Source organism: Oryctolagus cuniculus, chromosome X, assembly GCF_051225735.1.
Source record: "Oryctolagus cuniculus isolate XC-2025 breed Fujian yellow rabbit chromosome X, ASM5122573v1, whole genome shotgun sequence".
NCBI lineage: Eukaryota > Metazoa > Chordata > Mammalia > Lagomorpha > Leporidae > Oryctolagus > Oryctolagus cuniculus.
The window spans coordinates 29,005,416-29,032,205 of NC_142888.1; the positions used below are offsets into that span (position 1 = coordinate 29,005,416).

The following is a 26,790-nucleotide window of genomic DNA, read 5'->3' on the forward strand; positions in this document are numbered from 1 at the left end:
CTGATTCAAGCAGTCCTCATACTGATGTCTTTAAATTTTAACTTGTCTGTGCTTAAAATGTATTATTATTTAACACAATTAGGTACATATTTTATATCACAAGTTTGTTTTAAAGTTGATGCCCTTCAAATTTCTCCTTGAGATCTCATGTGTTTTTAGACTTTATACGCATTATTCTCAACTACCCACAGACTGCCAAGTGGTCTATGGGAAAACAGAGCCTCTGGGGCAACCATAGAGGAATACACCCTCCAAAGGGCAAGAAGAATCACTACAGCATTTTTTTAATGCTACATTGAATTATACAAACGGTCCTCAAGAAATTCATGGAAAATACATACTTTGAAAAAACTAGCCACAGATTTAACTTCTTTGCACCAATAAAACATCTTTTAATTACATTTTTCCACACACTTTTTGAGTTATTCTCATAAAGCCAGTGACCACAAACCTCTGGCTTTTTCTTATCTCTAATTAATACTGCACATAGGAACAGCCAATATTCCTGAGTCAGCTGGGAGCAAAGGGAATGATTAAGTCTTTGGCCTTCTTATATGAAAATACTTTATCTCTTAAAGATGCAAGCAAATCAGCATCTGAGAGATAATTTATAACCATTATAATCAAATTTGTAAAGCAGATACTTATACCAGCTCCAAAATGGCAATGTCTAGACACCTATGTTTGGTTTTTCAGAAAAATCTCTTGGCTTTCTTTAGTAAGATCACTACGGACAGCTGAGCAGATGCAAATTTATGAATCTTCACCATTGTCTTAAGGATATGAGCAAGAAGAGTTTTCCAACTAAGTCAGAAAAAAGAAATACTAGCCAAAGGTACTGGGATCTAAAGTATCTTATTGGATGTCTCTGCCTCCAGTAAAAGCCTTATAGAGAAGAACATGACAGGGCTAATTTGCTCTGTGCCTAGACCAACTGGAAGTTAAAAGCAGGTTCTTTGGGAAACTGGACTCCCATTCACAGGAAATAGGATATTTAAATAAACTGAAGAGATGTGGCTCAATGATATGACAAAGCCCCCATTTGTCTAAAAGACAAGGAATAGTCAGACAAAGCAAGTATGTATACCAGAGAAATGAGATAGGAAACTGAAGATGCAGGATGGGCCTCCTATTATGCAGATAATGGGGTCCCTGCTAAATTCCTTAGCTCTAATTTCATGATTTAAAAATATGGTATTTCTATGCATTTCAACCATTTGAACCCCTGATGTATGTCAGGTGCTAACCACTGGAAATATAAAGATGAATGTCTACTCTTGACCTCAAGGAAGTTTGTATACATATTTAGGTATATCAAATTCAATAGTTTCAAAATAGAATTCTTCAAGGTCCCCGCGTAGTACCTACCCCACCCGAAATCTTACTCATCTCAGCCAATTGGCTCTGCTTCAATTTCACCCCTGCACAAGTCAAGGTAACTTTTCTACCATCTATGTCAAATATCATGACCCTATTTAAAATTTCCCAATGACTCTCTAAAAACATACTTTAAAAATAATTTTCTTCTCCTGACCATAGTCTGCAAGATTCTATATAACCTAGTCCCTATCTACCTTATTTCCTTCCACCTTCCTCCTATTCAAAACTTTTCAGACACACTGGTCACATTTCTGTCCCTTTGTACTTACAGTTCTGGTTTAAAGAGAGAGAGAGAGAGAGGGAGGGAGAGAGGGAGGGAGAGAGAGAGAGAGAGAGAGAGACTCCCTTCCTCTCTCCCAGGTATTCATTCTGCTGCTTCCTTCTCCTCCAGGCCTCTACACTAAAGAGGTCTCCCTCACGACCTTAACTAGAACAGCCATCTCAGCTATAGTCACTCTCAACCACATCACCCTGTTTTGTCTTTATGGCACACAGTTGTAAACACTCAGACTTATGTGTCATCTTACTGTGGTAGAATGTCAATTCCTTGGGGACTCATGCTCATTCTAGAGTCCAGGGATCAGGCAGTGTACCACATCTGCTGGCTGCTTGACTCGCTGACAGCCACTCTCCTGGCTATTATTTTCTGGTAGCTAATTGTACCTACTGTATATGTTTTAAACACTTGCTCATTCTGTTTCTTCAATGTATTCAACTACCTCCCTTGCTCGGATTAATATAACTTCCTTTTCACTTTCTCAATTGTCCCTTTTCCTATGCCTTGTCCCTCAGAATCGGACATTTACCTAATGTTCCCTATACGAAGATGGCCATCTCTTTCTCAGTGTAAACTTTGCCTACTAGCTTTCCTAGCAGTAAATCCTGTGTCAATAGCAACCTCAAATTTAATAAGGGTGCCCTTGAGGTTCACAGGGTCTTACAGTGGAACATGACCATAAAGGGCTAGGAGTTATTTAGCAAAGGCTATCCTCCCTAGCCTTATTAGGTGAATGATATAGAGATGGTCTGATGAATTTCTCAGGAGGTTTGTCACATGTGAGACTAACAAGTCTAATAGACTTTTGGGGAGACATGGACAAATAAGGAGCAAAACTAAATGACTCCAACTTGAAAAGGGACACGTTTGTTCTGAAAATGAATTCAAGAGGGAGTCTCTTCCTTCTCTTCCCCTACCTCCAAATAATTCAAACTTCACAGACCTCCCTTGGTTGGTAAGCAAATTAGATTTGAGGGAAGGCTATAGCTGCAAGAACCACAATTTCATCTCCTATTTAAATGCCATTTGTTGATCAGTTGGATCAGATTAAGCCAACTCCATAGATTCTAAAGCTTCAGTGAATACTGCAACTTTACAACTCTGATGTCCCAAAAAGACTGCGACTGCAGAGAATCCAGGTCAGATACTAGCCCTTAAGTAGTACTATCAAGTAGTCCTTTGATGCTATAGTATACACATTAATACCATCCCAGAACACTTCCAGTCAACTCTATCTACTTGTTCACTACAGAACACAAGATTTATAGGGAACAGGACAGCAACATTCTTAAGGTCCCAGATTACCAAGAGGGTGGGGAATCATGGGGCAGACTCAGTTTTAGTCATGATGTCTGTTAACCATATGAGGGGACTTCAAAGCATTCTTGGAAAAGATGGATTAAAAGATAAAAGAATACAAACTTCCTTTCTAACAGAAGTTCCATAAAGTTCAAGATAATTTTGTCAGCAATGATATCAACCATTTAATCCATCCCTAAAGAACTGAGAATCCTGGGGATTTAACCATGTTAATGCTATCTTTTTCGTTTCATCCACTGAAGAAACAGGGATGCCCTTTAGAGAGCTTTTTCAGATTAGGAAACTAAGAAAAGAGCCAAATCAGGACTGTAAGACAGATAACTAGTGATTTCCCAATGAAACTCTTACAAAATTGTTTTGATGAGAGGAATGAGCAGAAGCATTGTCATAGTGGAGGACTTCTGGTGAAGTTTTCCTGCTAAAGCTCTAATGTCCTCAAAACATTCCTACTAAGTATATATTATCTTTCTTTGGCCCTCCAGAAAGTCCACAAGCAGTTGTCATAACCTTTCCTCTTAACTGATCCACTTTCACTTTAATTGGACCACTTCCACCCCTCAGAAGCCATTGCTTTGAGTTTTGTCAACAGGATCACGCTGGTAAAGCCATGTTTTCTCTCCCATTAGGGGTCAAAGAAATGCTTCAGGATTTTTACCTCACTTGTTAAAATTTTGATTGAAAACCACTCTTGCCTAAAGCTCGCCTGAGCTGTTTTGTCACCCATCAAGTGGAAAGTTTGCTTAACTTTTTCAGTCAGAATTATGTAAGCTAGACTAGTTGATATACCTACAGCTTCTACTATTTTTGCTATAATCATCAGTTCTCTTCAATTAGGGCATGAACAAGATTAATTTATTCGTTCACAAGTTGATGTGGATGATCTGCCACTGTGGGTTTCATCTTCTTCACTGTCTCATCACTTCTTGGAGTTATCCATTTGTAAACTGCTGGTTTCTTTTGGGGCACTGTACCCATAAACTTTTTGTAAAGCATCAATGATTTCCCCATTCTTCCACCCAAATTTCACCATAAATTTGATGTTTGCTCTTACTTCGATTTTAGCAGCATTCATGTTGCTCTTACTGGGACTCTTTTCATTAAAACTGATATTTTATTCTTCTTAGTGCCTTAAACTAGATCCTGTTCAGGCATGTTTTAACATGTTAGTATGAGTGTTGGTGCAAAAAATTTTTTTGAAGACCATGCATAGTTTCCATATAATACGCATTTTCACGAACTTTTGAAAAGACCCTCTCAGAGAAACCATGGACTTTTTCATCAACAGATGTGTGCTCCGTGCATATGTATGAACAATGACACTGGCCCAATCATTAAGCCCAGGAAGAGGTACACGGAGGATCAATGAGGCAGTGACCCAGCCCAATGGCTTCCCAGCTTCCACGTAAGTAGATCTGAGAATAGCTGAAGGTCAGCTACCTTCACCTCTCCACACACATTTATTTCTATCTCCACTGATGAGGAAATGGGGTCTTGCACACAGCCACGTTCACACTAACACGCATAGAAGGGTAAAACCACGCAGGTGTGAAGCTACACTGTGGTACCCAGGGCTCAGACAGCTTTGTCCCTGCTGCTGGAAAGCACCTGACCCAGTAGTAGACACTGGCCAGAAAGACCTTACATTGCATCTCCCACCCCCACATTGATTTCATCTTTCCAAAAAATGTATACGAATAAACCTGTCTCCAGGTCTATTAGAGAGAATTAGAAAATCCGTGAACCAAACCTTGGCATAACAGGCCAGAAACAATGGTAAGCCATTGTTAATGGACAGCCCCTGCTAGAGGTGGGGCAGTAATATCTGGGACATCTCTGTGGTGCCATCCATCATGACTTAACAGTCTTCTTTTTTACTCTACTGAGCCTTTGGAATTTGGGTTCTTCCAGCTATTGATCTCCTCAGCATTACAAAATCTAGGCATTATTTTCTAGGCTGTGCCACCAAACCTATTATCTGTCCCATAGTGCCTTGCTCCTCAAACTCAGAATTCCAAGTGTTCCACCTCTGCAAATATTTCAGATAGATAAGGGAGTTGCCTTTTATGTAACTGTACAACCAGCCTAGTTCCCAGAAGCTAAAGCAAAAAGATTCACTTATGGCAGCCAGATGGACTGAGTTTGTTGACACTAACTTGCAGCAGGAGTTATTCCAGGGATTGGCTAATGAAGATTCTATCTCTGCCACATAATTGAAATCAAAATGTTGTCGATCTCTTAATTGATCTTGACTCTTCACATCTGAAAGTCACAGATCTTCATTGAACTCTGTCTGTGATAACACCAGCCTTGATATCCCGCAGGAAGGGCTATACCTGGAGAATATCTGGCTTGGCCAATGGATGGATGTCCACCCACAGCAAGGACAAAATCCAAGGTTATGGATGGAGCTAGAACAGCTTACTTGGGCATCGCCTCCTTGAGATTCTGCTGCAAAAGGTTTGTGTTCACACATTCCTTTGAACACATCTGGAATACAAAGATCTCCGATGATCATATTTGACATAACCGGTAACCTTTGAAAAGCTCCTTATAATGGCTGGATTTGGCTTAGAACAAGGTATAAGAGCTTGAAAACCTTGTACTCTTTCAGGCTCTGAATATCCCCGGGTTTTGTATGAATTTTCTCATGACTGCTGTTGCAACACCCTAGTGAACATCCTCAAAGAAATGGCATTTTCAAACTTAAATACAGATACCACATTTACTCTAGCCACCATCTCTTTCCTTAACAAAGCTTTACAACTCCACAGAGTAATGCAATTTATTTCTTTTTTTTTTTTTTTTGTATTTAAAATTTTTTTTTTAACTTTTATTTAATGCATATAAATTTCCAAAGTACGACTTATGGATTACAATGGCTTTCCCCACATACCGTCCCTCCCACCCACAACCCTCCCCTTTCCCACTCCCTCTCCCCTTCCATTCACATCAAGATTCATTTTCGATTATCTTAATATACAGAAGATCAGCTTAGTATACATTAAGTATGGATTTCAACAGTTTGTTCCCACACAGAAACATAAAGTGAAAAATAATAGATGATTTTTTTAAATGATGATGAAATCAGAGCAGACCTATTGTCATGTTTAATCCCAGTGAGAGTCAAGTTGGGAATTGATAATTTCTTTCTTTTTTTTTTTTTTTTTTACAGAGGATCAGTTTAGTATGCATTAAGTAAGGATTTCAACAGTTTGCACCCCCATAGAAACACAAAGTGAAATATATTGTTTGAGTACTCGTTATAGCATTAAATCTCAATGTACAGCACATCAAGGACAGAGATCCTACATGAGGAGTAAGTGCACAGTGACTCCTGTTGTTGACTTTACCAATTGACACTCCTGTCTATGGCATCAGTAATCTCCCTATGCTCCAGTCATGAGTTTCCAAGGCTATGGAAGCCCTCTGAGTTCTCCGACTCTTATCTTGTTTAGACAAGGTCATAGTCAAAGTGGAGGTTCTCTCCTCCCTTCAGAGAAAGGTACCTCCTTCTTTGATGGCCTGTTCTTTCCACTGGGATCTCACTCGCAGAGATCTTTTGCCAGAGTGTCTTGGCTTTCCATGCCTGAAATACTCTCATGAGCTTTTCAGCCAGCTCCGAATGCCTTTAGGGCTGATTCTGAGGCCAGAGTGCTATTTAGGACATCTGCCATTCTATGAGTCTGCTGAGTATCTCACTTCCCATGTTGGATCACTCTCCCCTTTATTTACTCCATCAGTTAGCGTTAGCAGGTACTAGACTTGTCTATGTGCTCCCTTTGACTCCGGGACATGCTCAGGCTGACTTGCCCCAAGTGGTGGAGTTGGAAGCATACCAGGGGATTCCAATTCAATCCCATCGAGGTGGCATGTACCAATGCCATCTCACTGTTCCAGGTGATCAGTTTCAGTTCACAGTTGGTCATGGTGAAGGGACTGGGAGCAATTTATTTCTAATCAAAGCCACGGTTTAAGGACAAACTCAAGGCTTTTCAAGTCCATATCCTCTCCCCCATCATTCCCAGGCACATCAAGTTGATCAGTGGCGTTTGAAGAATATTCTTGCAGTTTTATTTCCCACAAATGACATGAATGTTGAACCTACTTTAATGAACAATTCTCTATCCCAAAACTAGTTCCACACCAACTACAGTTTCTAACCCTCTGACATTGACCACTGAATGCTCAACAAATGAACACTACTTGGGGGATAGGACTCTTTCACAATAGCAAAAGACCTAGAGGTCCCCAGCTGCCACCAATCATTTGGCCTCTCCATAAAGTCTCTGTTGCTCAGGGCTTCTCGGCTTTTTGGGCTAGCTATCCCTTGCAAAAAGTTTACCCTCTACCCAGTTTGGCAACTTGACTTTAAAAACAAAGATTTGAAAGGCAGAGTTACAGAGAGAGGAAGAGGGAAGATCATACAGAGATCCTCCATTTACTGGTGCACTTCTCAAATGGCCACAATAGCCAGGGCTAGGTCAGGCTGAAGTTAGGAGCCTAGAACTCCATCTAAGTCTCCCATGTGGGTTACAGGGGCCCAAGCACTTGCACCATCTTCTGGTGCTATCCCATGTGCATTAGCAGGGAACTGGATTGGAAGTAGAGCAGCCGGGACTTGAACTGGCACCCATATGGGATGTGGGCATCACAGGCGACTGTGCCACAACACAGGCCCCATCAAATTGACTTTTTAAAAGAAGACTTATTTTATTGTTTTTTGTAATTTTTCAAGTTTTATTTGGAATGTTTGAAAGCAAGACAGATCTTCCAATCTGCTGGTTAACTTCCCAAACGGCCACAACAGCCTGGGCTGGGCCAGGAGCTGCGTGCTGATCGAGTTTCAGGGGCCCAAGTACCTGGGCACAGAAGCCAAGAAGCTGGTACTCAAACCAGTGCTATCATATGGAAGGCCTGAATTGCAAACCAGGACTTAACCTGCTGCTTTGCTGCCTGGCTACTTAACTTTTTAAATGGCCATTTTACAATTTCTTACATCTGGGTTTGACAACAGCAAGCAGCACTGCTGGTTCCTAATCCAGGCCTCTCTGCTTCCTCTGTGAAGCCATATTACCAGCCAACCTCAACACTCTACAAAAATGGCTTTTCCACATTCTACCTGTTACCTTGCCCAAATAAGTCTTTTCTAGTCCTAAGAGGTCCACACAGGTTTTAGGCCCCAAGAGCTATCACCATGCAGCCACAGCTAAACTAGCTGAGTCCCTCTCCTGAGACAAAACTCCTGAGAGGTTAACACATCTCCTGAGTACCTCAGAGTTGCCCTTCTGTGAGTGCCATTAAAATTCAAGTGGAATTATAGCCACACAGCGCCGCCTCATGGTAAGGAGTGGCAGTGCATTCAGGTAAATCTGCCAAGTGAAGCCTAACTCAAGACTAGGGCCCTCTGGAGAACAAATAAGGAAGTCTATGAAATTTCAGGATCCAATAGAACTTATGGACACAGAATGACACAATCTTCCCCTTCATGAACTCAGGAATGGAGAAGAAAGGAGAAATCACAAGGCAGCACAGCAAGTTAAAGGCAAAGTCAGAGTCCTTGCTGGCCAAATCAAGCTCTTAATATATCTTAAAGGATATGACTTAATGACTTTAGGCTCATTTTCTTCTCCACAGCTAGTTGCTTAGACATTTTTTTTTGACAGGCAGAGTGGACAGTGAGAGAGAGAGACAGAGAGAAAGGTCTTCCTTTTTGCCGTTGGTTCACCCTCCAATGGCCGCCACGGCTGGCGCGCTGTGGCCGGCGCACCGTGCTGATCTGAAGGCAGGAGCCAGGTGCTTCTCCTGGTTTCCCATGGGGTGCAGGGCCCAAGCACTTGGGCCATCCTCCACTGCCTTCCCGGGCCATATTACCAGCCAACCTCAACACTCTACAAAAATGGCTTTTCCACATTCTACCTGTTACCTTGCCCAAATAAGTCTTTTCTAGTCCTAAGAGGTCCACACAGGTTTTAGGCCCCAAGAGCTATCACCATGCAGCCACAGCTAAACTAGCTGAGTCCCTCTCCTGAGACAAAACTCCTGAGAGGTTAACACATCTCCTGAGTACCTCAGAGTTGCCCTTCTGTGAGTGCCATTAAAATTCAAGTGGAATTATAGCCACACAGCGCCGCCTCATGGTAAGGAGTGGCAGTGCATTCAGGTAAATCTGCCAAGTGAAGCCTAACTCAAGACTAGGGCCCTCTGGAGAACAAATAAGGAAGTCTATGAAATTTCAGGATCCAATAGAACTTATGGACACAGAATGACACAATCTTCCCCTTCATGAACTCAGGAATGGAGAAGAAAGGAGAAATCACAAGGCAGCACAGCAAGTTAAAGGCAAAGTCAGAGTCCTTGCTGGCCAAATCAAGCTCTTAATATATCTTAAAGGATATGACTTAATGACTTTAGGCTCATTTTCTTCTCCACAGCTAGTTGCTTAGACATTTTTTTTTGACAGGCAGAGTGGACAGTGAGAGAGAGAGACAGAGAGAAAGGTCTTCCTTTTTGCCGTTGGTTCACCCTCCAATGGCCGCCACGGCTGGCGCGCTGTGGCCGGCGCACCGTGCTGATCTGAAGGCAGGAGCCAGGTGCTTCTCCTGGTTTCCCATGGGGTGCAGGGCCCAAGCACTTGGGCCATCCTCCACTGCCTTCCCGGGCCACAGCAGAGAGCTGGCCTGGAAGAGGGGCAACCGGGACAGAATCCGGCGCCCCGACCGGGACTAGAACCCGGTGTGCTGGCACCGCAAGGCAGAGGATTAGCCTAGTGAGCCGCGGCGCCAGCTGACATTTTAGAATAGCATAGCATGTCGGTGTTTAAGAAGATATACTTGTGGGTAAAAAGTCAAGTCTGACTCAGTCTTTGAGAAACAGTTAAAATGAAGGGGAAGTAGTTCAGTTTGTTTGCAGACGTAAGAATAGAATGTCAAACAGATATGAAACAAGAAATTTCCAACAGGAAACTAGCTTTTTAGCAATCACCTCAATGAGGCACAAGTGTCATATGGCCAAGGAGAGATTGTTGGGTCTAAAATCAGGCCAGCTGGGGCCAACATTGTGGCCCAGTGGGTTAGGCCTCTGCCTGCAGTGCTGGTATCCTATATGAGTACTAGTTTTGCATCCTGGTTGCTTCACTTCTGATCCAGAGCCCTGCTGGTGTACCTGCGAAAAAGCAGTGGAAAATGGCCCAAGGACCTGGACCCTTGCCATCCATGTGGGAGACCTGGATGGAGTTCGAGGCTCCTGGCTTCAGCCTGGCCCAGCCACAGCTGTTGCAGCCATTTGGAAGTAAAGCAGCAGATGGAAAATATCTGTGTGTGTAACTCTGCCTTTCAAATACATAAATTTTTTAAAACTAGGTAAATTTTAGGGGTCAGTGTTGTGGCCTGTAATGCTGGCATACCATATGGCCACAAGTTTAAGTACAGGCTGCTGCCCCTCTATCAATCCAGCTCCATGCTAATGTGCCTGAGAAAGCAGATGGCCCAGATATCTGGGACCCAGCCACCCACATGGAAGACCTGGATAGAGTTCCAGATTCCTGGATTCAGCCTGGCCCAGCCTCAGCCATTACAGCCATTTGGTCAGTGAAATAGTAGATGGAAATTCTCTCCCTGTCTCTCCCTTTTCCTCCCTAACTCTGCCTTTCAAATAAACAAATGTTTAAAAAAATCAAGCCAGGCAGCTTTTCATAAGTACCCTATGTCAGGTGTGAAGCGTCCCTCCAGAGGTCAGCTCATTTGAATCCTGAAGATCTTTATCGGGTTACAACCCAGACTTAAAGTCTTAAGAAACTTAAGAAAGAAGTTGTTACTCAGAGTCTTGTGACCCTTCACAGCTGCAAAGACCTGAAGAGTCATTCTTCCCTGATTGTTTGCAGCTGGCTTTATTTAGTTGGTATAACATAAACAGATAAACAGTAAGGCAGATTTTCACCTTAATCTAAATTACTCTTTCTTGTAGCATATCCAAACAGGGTCTTTCCACTATTCATTATCTGCCTGCTAAGTGCTTTCATCAGATTATGTCAGGAACAGGAGAAATTGAGATCATTAGTGCTTTGCAACCAAGAGAAAACCCAGGAAAAAAGCTTTCTCTTGAATCCTAGCCATATTAGAAAGGCAAATTCACACGGGAACAAAAGTTAGACTGGGGAGATGTTACCAAGGCAACTAGTTGAGAAAGAGCCTAGAAAAGGGTGGTTAAGTCAAGATGGAACAGAACTACATTTTCTAGTTATTCTACAGAAGCAAGACCATTTCCAATGAAAACAGAAGTTTTGTTTTTAAAATAGTTATCCCCGAGCTGACAGTTTGAGAATCTTTGTTACTGCCCACCTTATGATTTAATTAAACAAAGAAAGCCCCATATTAGATTTTGGCCAACTGACTTCGGAGCCAAAGTTGCATTTGAAAGTCACTAACTTTTGATTTGTTGTTGAAATGTGAGGCCTTCTCTGTTAGGGATCAGCAAGTGCAAGGAGAGTCCCCTGAGCATGGAGGGCAGTCCTGTGCCTTAGGCTAGTTTTGAGCAAAGATCAAACATTTTCTTAGCTAAGAAAAAGTTCTAAAAACCTAGAGTCTCATCCCAACTTGGACACTTACTGTGTCCTTGGACAACTACATATCCAACTTCATTTATTTGAGTCATGGAATAAAGATCTCACTGAAATTTCTAAAGCCAGAATGAGAACAAGAGTGGCAAAGTTTTGTGAACTGCAGAGCAATGCACTTTTAGAAGTTGTTCGAATATTTTCTGAAGAATTCTCTTGATTAAACTCATAGCTCCAGCGATCAATGTTGATCAATGTTAGTTGTATGTAAAAGAGTTGACATGTGAACTAAAAGGAGAGCCAAAGAATGATCTCAAATCTCCATATAGTGATAGTCTCAAAAAGACCAAAAAAAAAAAAAACAACAACAACAACAAAAAAAAAAAAACACAAAGTATTGAAGGGCCGGAGTAACTATGTTTCGAAAAAGTGCTTCCATTCTGAGAGGCAGGCCCGACTTCCTGTAAAAGCAGCCTCACTCTGGGGAAACCAAAAGTTAGAAAGGAACAGCTTGCTAGCAATCACCATATAAGGAAATCCCCTGGGTCTGACCCAATCAAGAACAACCACATAAGATCAGGAAGTACCAGAGGTGACCCCAGCCAATCCACTGTTACCCCACACCCCTCGATGACATAACCCGGCTTTAAAAGAGGCTCCCAAGCATGGCTTGGGGCCTTCCTCTGCCCTCCACTACGGGGTTGAGTAGACAGGGTCCCTGCTGCAGCTTGTACTTCCGAAATAAACCTTGCTCTTGCATTTCAGTGTGTTCAAGTCTCTGGTGGCATTCTGGGATCCGACGATCTGGGCACCACAGTATCTTTCTCTGAAGGGAGGAGAGAACTTCCACTTTGACTATGGCCTTGTCTAAATAAGATTGGAGTTGGCGAACTCAAAAGGCTTCCATAGCCTTGGTAACTCATGACAAGAGCCTAGGGTGATTACTGATGCCATAAACAAGAGTGTCAATTGTTAAATCAACAACAGGAGTCACTGTGCACTTACTCCCCAGGTAGGATCTCTGTCCTTAATGTGTTGTACAATGTGAATTAGTGGTATAACTAGTACTCAAACAGTATTTTACACGTTGTATTTCTGTGTGGGTGCCAACTGTTGAAATCTTTACTTAATATATACTAAATTGAGCTTCTGTATATAAAGATAATTGAAAATGAATCTTGATGTGAATGGGATGGGAGAGGGAGCGGGAGTTAGGAGGGTTGCAGGTGGGAGGGAAGTTATGGGGGGAAGCCACTGTAATCCAAAACCTGTATTTGGGAAATTTGTATTTATTAAATAAAAGTTAAAAACAAAAGTGTCGCAAATGAAATTTTAATGTCTACTTTTTCATCTGGCCCAAGTAGTTGAATTAATCAGGCAGAGATTTCTTTTTAGAATTGAATGACACCAGATTTGAATGCCAAAAATCTAATAGGAGAAAAATCAAAAGCTCTGGATTGTTTTATCTCTACCAAATCATTCTAGTACTTCATTATTTGCTACAATTCCATACATTGACTACACTTCAAAATTTCCCAAGATCCATCTTGACTGAAAACAAAGTAAAACTGGCCCTCTGCTCTAACTCACCATCAAAAAAAAAAAAACTTTGTTATTCAACTGAACTGCCAACTTCCAAAGACCAGGAATTCATAGAAGAAAATCAACAAACAGAAAAAAGTTCACCAGACAAAGAACTATTGTACCGCACCTAGCCAAAAGTTCAAAGCAAGAGAGAGCTACTACCTTGGTGAGGTTCAGAAGTGAATTCCTGGCTACTCTGTTTATATGCACTGACTTTCTGTCTGCTTGGCTGACTGCTGGCACCTGGAACTCACTGCTGCTCTTAAGGCACAGGTGCTTCCTTTTAACTTTTGGCTTGGAAGTATTCCTATTAGAAAATCACAACCAGCAAAAACCTAATAAAATCTGTGAAAACTGTTGAAATCCTAATAAAATCTGTGGCTTAATAAATAGTATTAATGTTGACTTTTTTGTTTTGATAAATGTACCATCATTGTTTAAGATGTTAACATTAAGATAGCTAGGTAAAGGGTGTAGAGAAACTCTCTTGTATTGCCTTTGTAATTTTTCTGTAAATCAAAAATTATTTGCAAATAACAAATTTACCAACCAGAAAAGCCTACTGGATTTTCAACACTGTGCTCTACAAAGTCATGATTGGCCTCCAACAGCTGGCTATATCCTTGCTCTGTCAGCGGTACAGATTTCTACAATCAGTTAAGAGAAATATGTGGATACTTCCAAAAGTTCATGAAAACAGAATTAAAAGATTAACTTTTTGTAGCACCAAAAAAATTTGAAATCCATTCATAGTTTTTCTTTCATAATATGCATTTCCCATGAATTTTTTGGAGACTCCTCATATATTTGAGTTTCAAAATTTTTAACCAAAATAACATTATCTGTTAATTCCATTTTCTGTGCATTTTAGGAAGTGCCCTCATATAAAGGAGCTTGCCAATACAGACTCCTTTGATAAAGAGGAAGACTATTTCTAGAAACAGAGCTGAGTACATGATGGAAGGAAATGAGGGCTCCTTTCACTGCCTACTCATCTCCCACCCCAGTAGTAACTGCTTTCTGGAGTCCATCTAGAGGGCTTCAGGAGGACTATGACTATCAGGAAACCTTCCCCACCAGACAGACTGTTAGCACTTTCCCTCCTCTTACAAATGCTCCTTTCGAAAAATCTCTGCTATTCCACTGGCCCATGGAAGAAATGATGCCAGTTTAAGTTGTAGGTAGAGAATCCTCCATTGATCCACCATGTCAGCCTGTTTTGATGGCCAGAGTGTTTGCTTAGACAGACCTAGGGGTGCTTAGAAACATCCCTGAAACCTCTGCAGTGAGGCACTCCAGCTGTGGATTCAGAATGACAATACAACTAGAGGTTCTCTGTAAAAAACCTTGGTGGATATTTTACTCAGTGGAAGTATCTTGTGCTGGATGACATTTCCGCTAGTACTTCCTTGCAGATTATTTACCCTCTATGCTTTGTAGGGTTCCTGCCTTAAGTTTGAGATAGATTTAAGTTAACATTCTCTTGCTTCCCTTCCTCAATATATTCTGAAGCTTTTCTTGATGTTTAAAGGAGTTTTAAAGCCTCTTGGTTAAGTTTTGTTTATTTGCAAGCTGAATTACTAAGTTGTCCAGGTGACTCAATGAAAGCTTTTTAACTGAAAAAGTTAAGTATCTCAGGCCAAATCAATTAACTGATTTTTCTCAGTCTATCAAAAACTTTATATCATTCCTTTTCCAACAGATAAAGGTGGCGAGAAGATAATACAATGAAATGTTGAATGGGAGGTAGAAGGGCTATGAGGCAAACTAATGTTTTGTATCATTCACTGTAAGATGCAAAGAGCACTGGAAAAAGAATGAGGAATGAGACAAACATCCTGCCTGTATGGAGCTTTAATACTTGCAGAGGAAAGAGGTAAATCCATTAAACACAGACATCAATAAAATCATTATAAGTTGTAGCTGACTCTATGCAGGACTCCATGCTGAGATAGGAAATTCAATGGAATGAAGGGGAACTCTACCTTGGAAAAGGTTGGTGGGGAAGGCTTCACTGGGAAGATGGCATTTGAGCTGAGACCTAAAGGAGGAGGGAATCAGCCCCACAAGGATTGAAAAAGAAACACTTCACAGGCAAAAGAAGCAGTTAATGTAAATCCCTGGGTTAGAAGGCTACATATATTATGTTGGAAGAAGTGAAAACTAGTGAAGTTAAAGTACACAGAGTGCTATGGTGTGAACATGATTTGGCTCCCAAATTCATGCAAGACTTCAAATCCTAAATGTGGGGAGCAACTCGGACTAGACTAAGTTACTGGAATTAAGACTTATTCTATGCATCTGCTCTCCCACAATATGGCACTGGGAGAGGAGTAAACAGCTTCTACGCAGCTGCCTCCAGTTCAACCAATAAACAGCAGGACCTGCTCCTGATTGCAGGAGAGCAGCGTACTCGGCGTGTGGGTAGCAGAGTTGGGATTGGTGGAAGAGGACTATAAAGGAGGAGAGAGACAACATGCACCAGGAACATCCGGATAACATCTGAGCAGCCCCTGAGAGAGCCGGCCGGCGGTGTGCCGCTCCCCCGTGGAAGTGGGGAAAGTGGCAGGGGGAGCCGCCCCTCCACGGAGGTGGAGGGGTGGGCAGCCAACCCAGGAAGGACCAGCAGCAAACCCGGGAAGGGCCGAGCAGACGAAAGAACAGCGCAGGGTCCTGTGTCGTTCCTCCGTGAATGGGGGAGCGACACCTAAAGTCACAAACTAATGGTATGGAAAGGGTAGAAACTTAATCCAATTATCGCGTTTAGAATTGGGCCTTGGGGAATGTCCTAAGCTCACTGGATGTGTGACCTACGAAGGTAGCTCTCACAAGAGAGCTGGTTATAAAAGCCAAGTTGGACCCAGCCTCTCTCTCTCTTTGCTTCCTGACTTACCCCATGCTCCTTCTTGCCACTGTCAACTGCCACCATCACAAACGACAGACCAATGGGATAGCCTGATCTTGGATTTGAACCTCCAAAACCATGAGTTAAATAAATCTTTTCTGCATACCAAGTTAGTTTCCTCATGTATTGTGTTGTAGTAACAAAAGCTAACCAATAAATTGAGCAAGAGGGAAGTGGTCAAAGATTGGGTTGAAGTGATAAGCAGGAACCAAGTGATATGGGGCCTTCTAGGTCATAAAAAGGAGCCTGGGTTTTGTTCCAGGGAGAGAGAGAGTCACAGAAAAGCTTTAAGTTAAGGAGCGACATGAGGCCAGCGCTGCAGCTTACTAGGCTAATCCTCCGCCTGCGGCGCCAGCACCCCGGGGTTCTAGTCCCAGTTGGGGTGCCAGATTCTGTCCCGGTTGCCCTTCTTCCAGGCCAGCTCTCTGCTGTGGCCCGGGAAGGCAGTGGAGGATGGCCCAAGTGCTTGGGCCCTGCACCCGCATGGGAGACCAGGAGGAAGCACCTGGCTCCTGGCTTCAGATCAACGCAGCACACCGGCCACAACGCACTGGCCGTAGCGGCCACTTGGGGGGTGAACCAACAGAAAAGGAAGACCTTTCTCTCTGTCTCTCTCTCTCACTGTCTAACTCTGCCTGTCAAAAAAAAAAAAAAAAAGGAGTGACATGATCTGCCTTAGACTTTTCTTTTTTGAAAGTCAGAGTTCCAGAGGAAGAGAGAGAGAGAGAAATATCTTCCATTTGCTGGGTACACTCCCCAGATGGCCACAATGGCCAGGTCTGGGCCAAGCCAAAGCCAGGAGCCAGGAGCTTCATCTGGATCTCACGAAGGGGCCCGAACACTTGGGGCCATCTTCTGCTGCTTTTCCTAAACCATTGGCAGGGAGCTGGATCAGAAGAGGAGCAGCCAGGACACAAACCAGCACCCATATGGGATGCCAGCATGGCAGGTGGCAGCTTAGATTACTTGCTACTATTTGGAATGATGCACTAAAGCAGAACAAGGGTGGAACAGGAAAGCCAGTTTGAAGCTGTTGCAGTGGTTCATACCTGGACAAAGCCCATACCAATGGAGAAGGGTCAAAGTAAGCAGATTCAGGATATGTTTTAGATAAAGTACTAGACTCTCCCATGGATTAGCTATATGGGATGATTGAAAGAAAGTAGACTAAAAAGATTCTCAATTATCAAGGGAACAACAGGTTCAATGGTATTGTCGTTACAAAGTAAAGCTTTTAAAAACTGGATTATCTTTGTAAATGATCATAATCTCAATTCTTGAAAATAAAGGTTTATGCTTTTAATCTTCAAACTCTGTAATAGAGTATCTCATAGATTTGTTTTTCATTGCTTAAAGTATATATACCTGAACCCCACTGCAGCCCCACTGAATCCAATTGGGAGGACACAGAGCCTAGGAATCTGCTTTTATAAGGTTCCGATGTCAAGGTCCTACAGGGTTGTGATGTCAAGTTTGAGACCCACTGGTTGAAAGAGAAAAACATGGAATGCAGAGACACAAAAATTTGTTTAAAGAATAATGAACCAGATTTGCATACAAGCTCACTGAAACCACTGTTTCTAGTTAACACAAAAATGATATTCAATTAACAATAGAAAGAACTCATGAATATTCTAAGAAAATGTGTTTCTAAAAGATAAGCTGAATAACTAGGGAAGAGGAAAAGCAAGCAATAATTTCTAAAGAAAAGAATTATCTCTACTCCCATGACTCTGTCTGAACTGATTTGTATTGGTAAGGATATATCAGATAGTACAAGGGTACTTCAAAAGGTATGTGGGAAATGGAATTAAAAAATAAATGTATTACAGTGCAAAATTTTTTGAAATATAGGTATGGGATGCTCTTTTTTTCTTCAAAAAGTTCACAGAAAATGTATATTATGAAAAACTAAACATGGATTTCAAAAACCTTTTGCATCAAAATAAACTCAGCTTTTAATTTCATTTCCCTTCTTAAATGTTTTTAAAGATTTATTTTTATTTATGTGAAAGGCAGAGTTAGAGAGAGAGAGAGATTGATCTTCCATCCACTGGTTCACTCCCCAAATGGCTGCAATGGCCAGGCCTGTGCCAGGCTTAAGTTAGGAGCCCAGGGCTTCTTCTGGGTCTCCCACATGAGTGCAGGGGACCAAGCACTTGGGCCATTTTCCACTGCTTTTCCAGGCACATTAGCAGGGAGCTGGATGGGAAGTGGGGCAGTTGGGACTCCAACCAGTACCTTTATGGGATATTGACATTACATGCAGTGGCTTTACCTGCTATGCCACAATGCCAGCCCTTAATTTCATTTTCCTATACACTTTTTGAAGTACCCTCATATAAGTAAGTACACACACACACACACACACACACAATAACTTGGGTAGTAAATAACAGGTATTCATGCCACAGTTTATAGAACTCCAAAGTGTTACTGATACTTATAGGAAGATAATGAACTCAGTAGATATTCACTGAGATATTCACAATAGGCACAATGGAATTTGATGAAGTACATTTGGGTGGGAGGTATAAGTGATGGTGTACAATGATGAATAAAGGTAGAAAGGGAAATGGTGTGACAGATTCTCAGTGTCCATTATTTCACTAAGTTCCTACAAGAACACTATGCAACTGAAGTCAGTGTGTTCACTTTAGAGATGAGGATACAGACACTCAAGGACATTATGTACAGCACTGAGTCATGTCTGGTCCTAAAGCCTGTCTGTGTTTTTTATGTGGGTGCATTGGTCCAGAGAATCAAGTCATTTACTCATTCCTCAAAAATTTCAGCTAATCTTTGATGGAAAAGGAGGAATGTGATAGAATTACTGAAAACTGAAATATTTCTTCCTTATAACATGGTGGAACTAATATTAAGTCCACCAGTAGTAACCATGACTTTGGTATGACCACAGGGAAGACAGGCCATGGTAACAAGAAGTGCATTTACTTGATTGTATAACCACTGTGCCTGCAGCACTACCCATCACAGTTCTGCTGTAAGTATTGAATCATTGAGGTACCTTGAAGTTTGGTTTAAGCCTAATATTAAATTAAGTAAACATATTTTCCATGTGAAAGAAGAGAGAGGTTTGGATGTTGGTATATCAAATATAATTTTAGGTTAAATATAAATTTGAAGAGCAGTAATAAAGTAATAAATCTGAACCAGGTTTTCACCTCTAATGAAGCATTGACTCCCTTGGAGATATCACTCATCATTCAAACACACAAAGGGCAAAGCAAATTATTCCAAGCTTTTTTTCAATAACACAAAGATGGCAAAGCCTTATGAAAATTAGAGAAATTAAAATACAAGCTTTCCTATAAATCTTTCCACAATATCTAGAAATGTTGATCTCTTAATTCTCTCCAAATGACTGGTTTCCTTGCTCTCTGTATGCCACAATATAAAGTCAGATCTTTGGAAGGAAATAAAAGACTGCTTTCCATGAATATTCATATAGAAGTGCCCCTCATCCTTAGCCCACTCATCATGAGGGATCAAGGAAATAGCTACCTATGATTGAACAGTAATTTACCCCAAAACTTAATGGCTGGACATAGCTCTCTAACATCAGTATCACCTCTTGCCTTGCCAAGCTCTGTGGAAGGAGTAGGAGTCAGTAAAGATAATGGCTTACAATGGCTTAATTTGTCCTACAAATCAATCAGCAGTCAAGCACCCAGGAAGCAACTGGCTACAGAAGTCACTTGCAAGAATGCATCCTCCTCTGGAGCATGGGGAGGGTGGTACCATGACACCCTTTGAAATTATACATTATCCACTTATAAACACAAACTCCCCTTCTAACATCTGCTGTGAGAAATTGCCCAGGGGGACCAGCACTGTGGCATAGTGTGTAAAGCTGCTGCTTGCAGTGTCAGCATCCCATATGGGCGCTGGCTCCAGACCCGACTGTTCCACTTCCAATCCAGCTCTCTGCTATGGCCTGGGAAAGCAGTAGAAGATGGCTCAGGCCCTTGGGCCTCTGCAGCCATGTGGGAGATCCGGAAGAAGCTCCTGGCTCCTGGTTTTGGATCAGCGCAGCTCCAGCCATTGCATCCATCTGGGGAGTGAACCATTGGATGAAGACCTCTTTCTCTCTCTCTACCTCTGTCTCTCTGTAACTCTGCCTTTCAAATAAATAAATAAATCTTAAAAAAAAAAAAAGAAAGAAATTGCCCAGGATGGCACGACAGATCTGTGCTTCCAGAATACAGCTACTGGTGTTTTGCAGGAGGCAAATAAAGCCTATCTGGTTGACCTTTTTGAAGACATCAACCTGTATGCTCTCCATGCCAAACATGTAATGATTATGCCAAAAGACATCCAGCTAGAATGCCATATACTTGGAGAATGTACTTAAGCATCTACTATTTTTTTCCTTCTTTTTCCTAAAGTTCTGAACACTAGGTATTTTTTTTCTCACATGGGGTCAAAAGGTACCTAAGTATGTGATTGCAAGTGGAAAAATAGAGGAAAGAAATCAGGTATTTGCAACTTTTCCATTTTCATTTGTATGTGAATTTTCAATATAAATGCAGGGGCATTAAGCATTAATGCAATTCAAAATGTTTCAATGAGCAAGTTTCAGCAGTTCAACCTAACAATTACAAATTAACACACTACATTTTTCTAGACGACGCTAGCAGTTGATTTTTTTTTTCATTTAAGGGAAAGAGATTCCCAGAGTCTCTGGGGGAATTTCTCTCTTTTTTTAAGATTTATTTATTTATTTATTTTAAAGACAGAGTAACAGAGAGAAGGAGAGAGAGAGAGGACGGGAGGGAGAGAAAGAGAGAGAGAGAGAGATCTTCATCTGCTGGTTCACCCCCCAAATAGCAGCAATGGCCAGGACTGGGACAGGCTGAAGCCAGGAGCCAGGAACTCCATCCAGGTCTCTCCCATATAGGTGGCAAGGGCCCAAGCACTTAGGCCATACTCCACTGCTTTACCACATGCATTAGCAAGGAGTTGGATCCAAAGTGGAACAGCGGCCAGCGCTGCGGCTCACTAGGCTAATCCTCCGCCTTGCGGCACCTGCACACCGGGTTCTAGTCCTGGTCGGGGCGCCAGATTCTTTCCCGGTTGCCCCTCTTCCAGGCCAGCTCTCTGCTATGGCCAGGGAGTGCAGTGGAGGATGGCCCAAGTGCTTGGGCCCTGCACCCCATGGGAGATCAGGATAAGTACCTGGCTCCTGCCATCAGATCAGCGCGGTGGCGGCGGCCATTGGAGGGTGAACCAACGGCAAAGGAAGACCTTTCTCTCTGTCTCTCTCTCTCTCACTGTCCACTCTGCCTGTCAAAAAAAAATAAATTAAAAAAAAAAAGTGGAACAGCACAGACTTGAACTGGTGCTCACATGTGATGCCAGCATCACAGATGATGGCTTAGCCTGCTGTGTCACAACACCAGCCCCACATTTGGATTTAAAAAAAAAACTAATTTCTTACTGACAGCAACTAAATAGTATCTTCATCAATTCACTATACTTTTTTTAGATATTTATTTGAGAGAGAGAGAGAGAGAGAGAGAGATTCAGAGATAGATATAGACAAAGAAACAGTTCCCATCCACTGGTTAAATCCCCAAATGCCTACAATAGCCAAGGCTGGGCCAGGCCAAAGCTGGGAGTGCAGAACACAATATGGATCTCCCATGTGGATGGTGGGGATCCAACTACTTGAACTGTCACCTACTGCTTCCCATGTTGCACATTAGCAGGAAGCTGGAATCAGGAGCAGAGCTGGAATTCTGATATGGGATGTTGGCATCCCAGTTGGCATCTTAATCACTAGGCCTATCCCTATTTTACTATTCTAACTGGGTTGTCCTACATTAAAGTACATGTTTTAATGTTGTCTGTCTTCTATGCTGTTTCTGTACATTTGCTATTAAAATACATTAAACTATACAAAATTCAATGGCCTAAAATAAGAACTATATGGCTTATAGTTTCTGTGACTCAAATATTTAAGAATGGCTTAGTGGTTAATCAAGATGTTGGTCAAGACTGCAATCATCTGAAGGTCTGACTGGGACTGGAGGATCCAACTCCAACCTCATTCACATGGCTATTGACCAGAGGCCCCAGTTCCTCAACAAGTGGGTCATGCCATAGGGCTGCTTGAGTGTTCTGTAGCAACTTATTTCTCCCCAGAAGAAATGATTCAAGACAATGAAAAGCAAGGAGGAATCCACAATGCTAATATGACTTAAAGTCTTGGAAATTACACACCATCACTTCTACCACGAGTCTGTAAGTCCAGCCCATACAAAAAAAAAAAAAAAAAAAAACCTAAGCTCTGTCACTTGAAAGGAGTTGCAAAATATTTGTGAACTTATTTTAAAGCCACCATAACCAGTGATGTGAAAAACTAGTATGTGTCCCAATGAGACAGAAAATTCCTATTAAATATTAGTGTTACACTCTTGTGATTGCCAGTTAACATCGATGAGTTGCTCAGTAAAAAAAAAAAAGCCACAACAATAATGGGCAGGCATTTGGTAAACTGGCTAAGAAAACACCTGGGACACCTGGGATCCAATATTGGAGTGCCTGGGATCAAGTCCTGGCTCTGTTTCTGATTCTAGCTTTCTGCTAATGTGCATCCTGGGAGGTAGAAGGTTATGTGTCATGTACTTGGGTCATCACTTCTCACATGGAAGACCTGGACTGAGTTCTGTGCTCCTGACTTCAGCCTGGCCCAGCCCCAGCTGTTACAGGCACATGAGGAGTGAATCAACAGATGGAAGATAAATCTCTCTCTCTCTCTCATTCTCTCTCTCTGCCTTTCAGATAAAATGAAAAAAGAAATTAAAATAATGGTGATGTACTGTATCATGTGGGAAACCATTTTTTTTTGCAATGATGTTCATCAGATCACTATCAGGCAAGATTTCCCGAAGGCTACAAAACAGAGAGATTCATAGACCAAATTATGATGCTTGAATCACAAACAGTTTATAAAACCAATTCAGAACTCATAATTAGGGGGTGGATGTTTTACCTAGGGATTAAGATACCAGCTGGGATGCCTTAATCATATTGAAGTACCTGGGTTCGATAACAAGCTCCAGTTCCTGCCTACAGCTTCCTGCAAATACAGACCCTGGGAGGCAGTGGTGATGGCTGAAGTGAAACTTGGTTTAAATTCCCAGCTCCCAGCCTCAGCTGCTGTAGGCATTTAAGGCACGGACAAGCAGGTGGGAGTGCAATCTCTCTCTCTCTCTCTCTCTCTCTCTCAAAAGAAAAAAAACTACACAGAGTGAGAGACAAGAGGAAAGATATAAGGTAGCTTGATACATTCAGGATAGCATACAAGCAGAGTGGAAGGACTGTGCACTTAAACCCTTAAAGTGCTTTTTCTGTTCTGTCTCTGCCATATAATATTACATTGATGGTGTAGTTAGAAAAAACTACGTATTGTTGGATATCAGCCAACAGATGGGAGATTCCTGGAACCAATGGCACACAATGATGGAGAGATATAGGGACCGGCACACCAGGACCAGATGTAGCTTTTCTGTTTTAAAGCATTTCATTTTAAAAACTTTTTACTATTTAGTTATTTATTTCTGGAGAGAGAGAGAGAGAAAGTGAGAGTGCGCTCCCATATGCTGGTTCACTCCCCAAATGCCCTCAACAGCCAATTCTGGGCCTGGCTGAACCCAGGAACTAGAAACTCAGTCATGTATGTAAGAAAGACCCAAATACTGGAGCCATCATTGCCACTTCCCAGGGTGCACATTAGCCAGAAGCTAGAATTGGAAGCAGAGCAAGGACTCAAATCCAGGCACTCCAATATGGGATGGGGGTGTCCCATGCAACAAGTTAATGGCTAGGCCAAATACCCATCCCCAGAAGTAGCTTGTTGATAGGCCTACTGAACAGCTATGAAATTCATTGTGTTTTTTCTTAGCAAGAGCACATTCGAATCCAGAATTGTACCCTACTAGATGTCACCAATGGGTCACCAGTTTAGGGGCTACATAACTGCCAGCCCCAAAATAACATGATCATGACTTGATGTTAGTCTTTCCATCACTTTCTATCCATAACACTATTCTATTTTTAAATATTTATTTATTTATTTATTTGAAAGGCAGAGTGACAGAGAGAGGGAGAGACAGGGAGAGAAAGAGATCTTTCATCTGCTGGTTTATTCCCCAAATATCTGCAACAACTGGGGCTGGCCCAAGCCAAAGCCAGGGGCTAGGAACTCCATCTAGGTTACATGGGTGGCATGGGCCCAGGTATCTGGGCCATCATCTGCTGCCTTCCCAGGTGCATTAGCAAGAAGCTGCATCCAAAGTAGAAGAGCTATGACTCAAACAAGCACTCCAATATAGGCTGTAGGCATCCCAAGTGACAGCATAATCCACTATGCCACAGTACCTAATCCAACACCATTCTATTTATTACATTCAATTAATTCTTTTAACATATCTCATAGGTTACTAATTTACTACTTATATTTTAAACCTCCTATATATTCTGCCTATCTCACAAGTTACATGATTATCCATTATCTATATTTAACACATCCTATGAATTTTACCTGTATTTTATAAACATCAAGCTTACTATTTACACACAACAATTCTTATGGCTTTCTTCTATCCCATTTAATTTTATTTTCTATGGCAGAAATTGAATTACTGAATTACAGAATGAATATGAATTATAGCAGTTATATTACTCTCAAATATTACAATAAAGCCACATTTCACACCGTCTTTAAAAACAGAGACACTCCTCCATTAATTGGGGAAATGTTTCATTTCTCAATATGTATTTGTACTGTATGATCCAAACAGCTGGCTTGGACTATGGCGGACCTCTACCCACACACATCACTGCTCTCTGAACAAGGAACAAACATTGAAGTCTACCCAGAAAATACAGGAAACCCAGTGATGACTTCAGGAACCAAACAGGATCCAGAGAGCCTCTGGCTGTTTGAGTTCTCTGGAAGCTGATGCTGTAACAGGGCTGAGCTGAGGATGCAAGATGCTTATTAGGGATCAACATGTTTGAAAGGAAAGGGGGAAAGGGAGCAGGGGAAAAGGTGAACTACAGTATAGATCTGATATAGCCTATTTCAATCCAATAGGAAGCTCCAAAGATACAGTTTCTCATTGGAGTTGTCCCCAAATCAGTCAAAATAGCAAGTCATTTGTACTCATACCTCACTTAAACGTTGGGTGTGGGCTTCCCGGGAAGGGCTTGACCTCCAACAAGGTTGCTCTCTGCAGATGAGGCAGACCCTTAAGGACTAACAGCTAGAGACCGGCTGCTGACTATCCTAAGGACTAACAGCTGGAGACCGGCTGCTGACTATCCTCACCTGAGTAGCAAATCCTTCCTTGAAAGAGGATCAAGGTGCCACATTTCTGTGTCTAACACACCGATAGATCTTTCCCTGTGGGACAGGGTTTGGTTTACATGATAGCGCGGAAAGAGTATTTAAATGAGAAACTTGAAAAAAATAGTTTTGGGGAATAGATCCAAATCTGACAGTTAAAAAAGTCCAATTAGGCGTTATTGGAAGCTGGAAAAGGGTAGCCTTCTCCAAGAGAAGACTTACGGCTTCAGGCGTAATGCTTAGGAGATGGAAAAGAAAATCAACTATAGCTTCAACTTTAATGATTTTTTTAAAAAGGTAAATTTGTTTTTTAAAAAGTTATTTCTTTGAGAGGCAGAAAAAGAGAGAAAGAGCGAGAGAGTGTGTTCTCATCCACTGGTTCACTCCCCAAATGTCCCCAAAGGCTGAGACTGGACCAGACTGGAACTGAAAACCAGAAACTCTACAGGTCTCCCACATAGGTGACAGGAACTCAATCATTTGAGTCATCACTGCTGCCTTCTAGGGTCTGAAATAGCAGGTAGCTAGAATCAGGAGCTGGAACCAGAAATCAAATCCAGACACTCCAATAGGGGGCACAGGCATCTTAACCACTAGCCCAAATGTCTGTCCCTTGAACTTTAATTTGTATCTTTCCTCTCTAGCTATATTTTCTTAAAAGAAACAAGGTGCAGAGACAGGGTAGCCAGAGGAAAGGTATAATACCCCCATTCCTTGCCCCAGCTCCACAGGGAACTTAGAAGGGATGTATGCTGAGTGGACCACAAGTCTGAAAGAAAACACAGTGGTGATCTCCAGCCCTGAAAGACTTTCCACAGTTAAGTTGAGAGGCAGCAGGAAGAACAAAGACAATACGAGAATTGTTCAGGAGAAAGTAAGTGCAGAAAAGTCCAGACCTATGGCTACATTTACAGGTTAGCAAATGATGCCTCCTAAGAAACAGAGGAGGAACCACAGAAGACTCCTGATTTTCTTACAAATTTCCCATATTGTTGAGTAAAGTAGCATTTTCTGAAGTGTCTGCCTGGGGAGCAGAATAGAATTCTAATCTATGTTCTGAATTTTCCAGTTTACTCATAGATTCATAGCATTTGGGGCTGGGAGTGGATTATTCATGAAATAGTGACAAGTAAACCCTAAATTGTCAGTGCCTTAACACAACAAAAGATTATTTCCCGGGGTGGGGTCAGTGCTGTGGTACAGTAGGTAAAGAAGCTGGTGCCTATAGCACCAGCATCCCATGTGGGCATTGATTCTTGTTCCGGATGTTCCACTCCTGGCCCAGCTTCCTGCTAATGGCCTGGAAAAAGCAGCAGAGGATGACCCAAGTGCTTGAGCCCCTGCTCCCAATGTGGAAGACTCAGAAAAAGCTCCTGGCTCCTGGCCTGGTCTCACCC

At 42.0% G+C, this 26,790-nt stretch overlaps 1 long non-coding RNA gene across 1 annotated transcript in view; it reads right to left on the reverse strand.

Moving 5' to 3' along the window:
* LOC149119587 (uncharacterized) overlaps positions 1–25,448 on the reverse strand; it is a 298,961-nt gene extending 273,513 nt beyond the window's left edge. Inside the window, exon 1 of the long non-coding RNA XR_016227888.1 lies at positions 25,217–25,448. This is a non-coding gene — a long non-coding RNA (uncharacterized LOC149119587). The remainder of the gene's footprint in view (positions 1–25,216) is intronic.
* Positions 25,449–26,790: the final 1,342 nt, after the last annotated feature.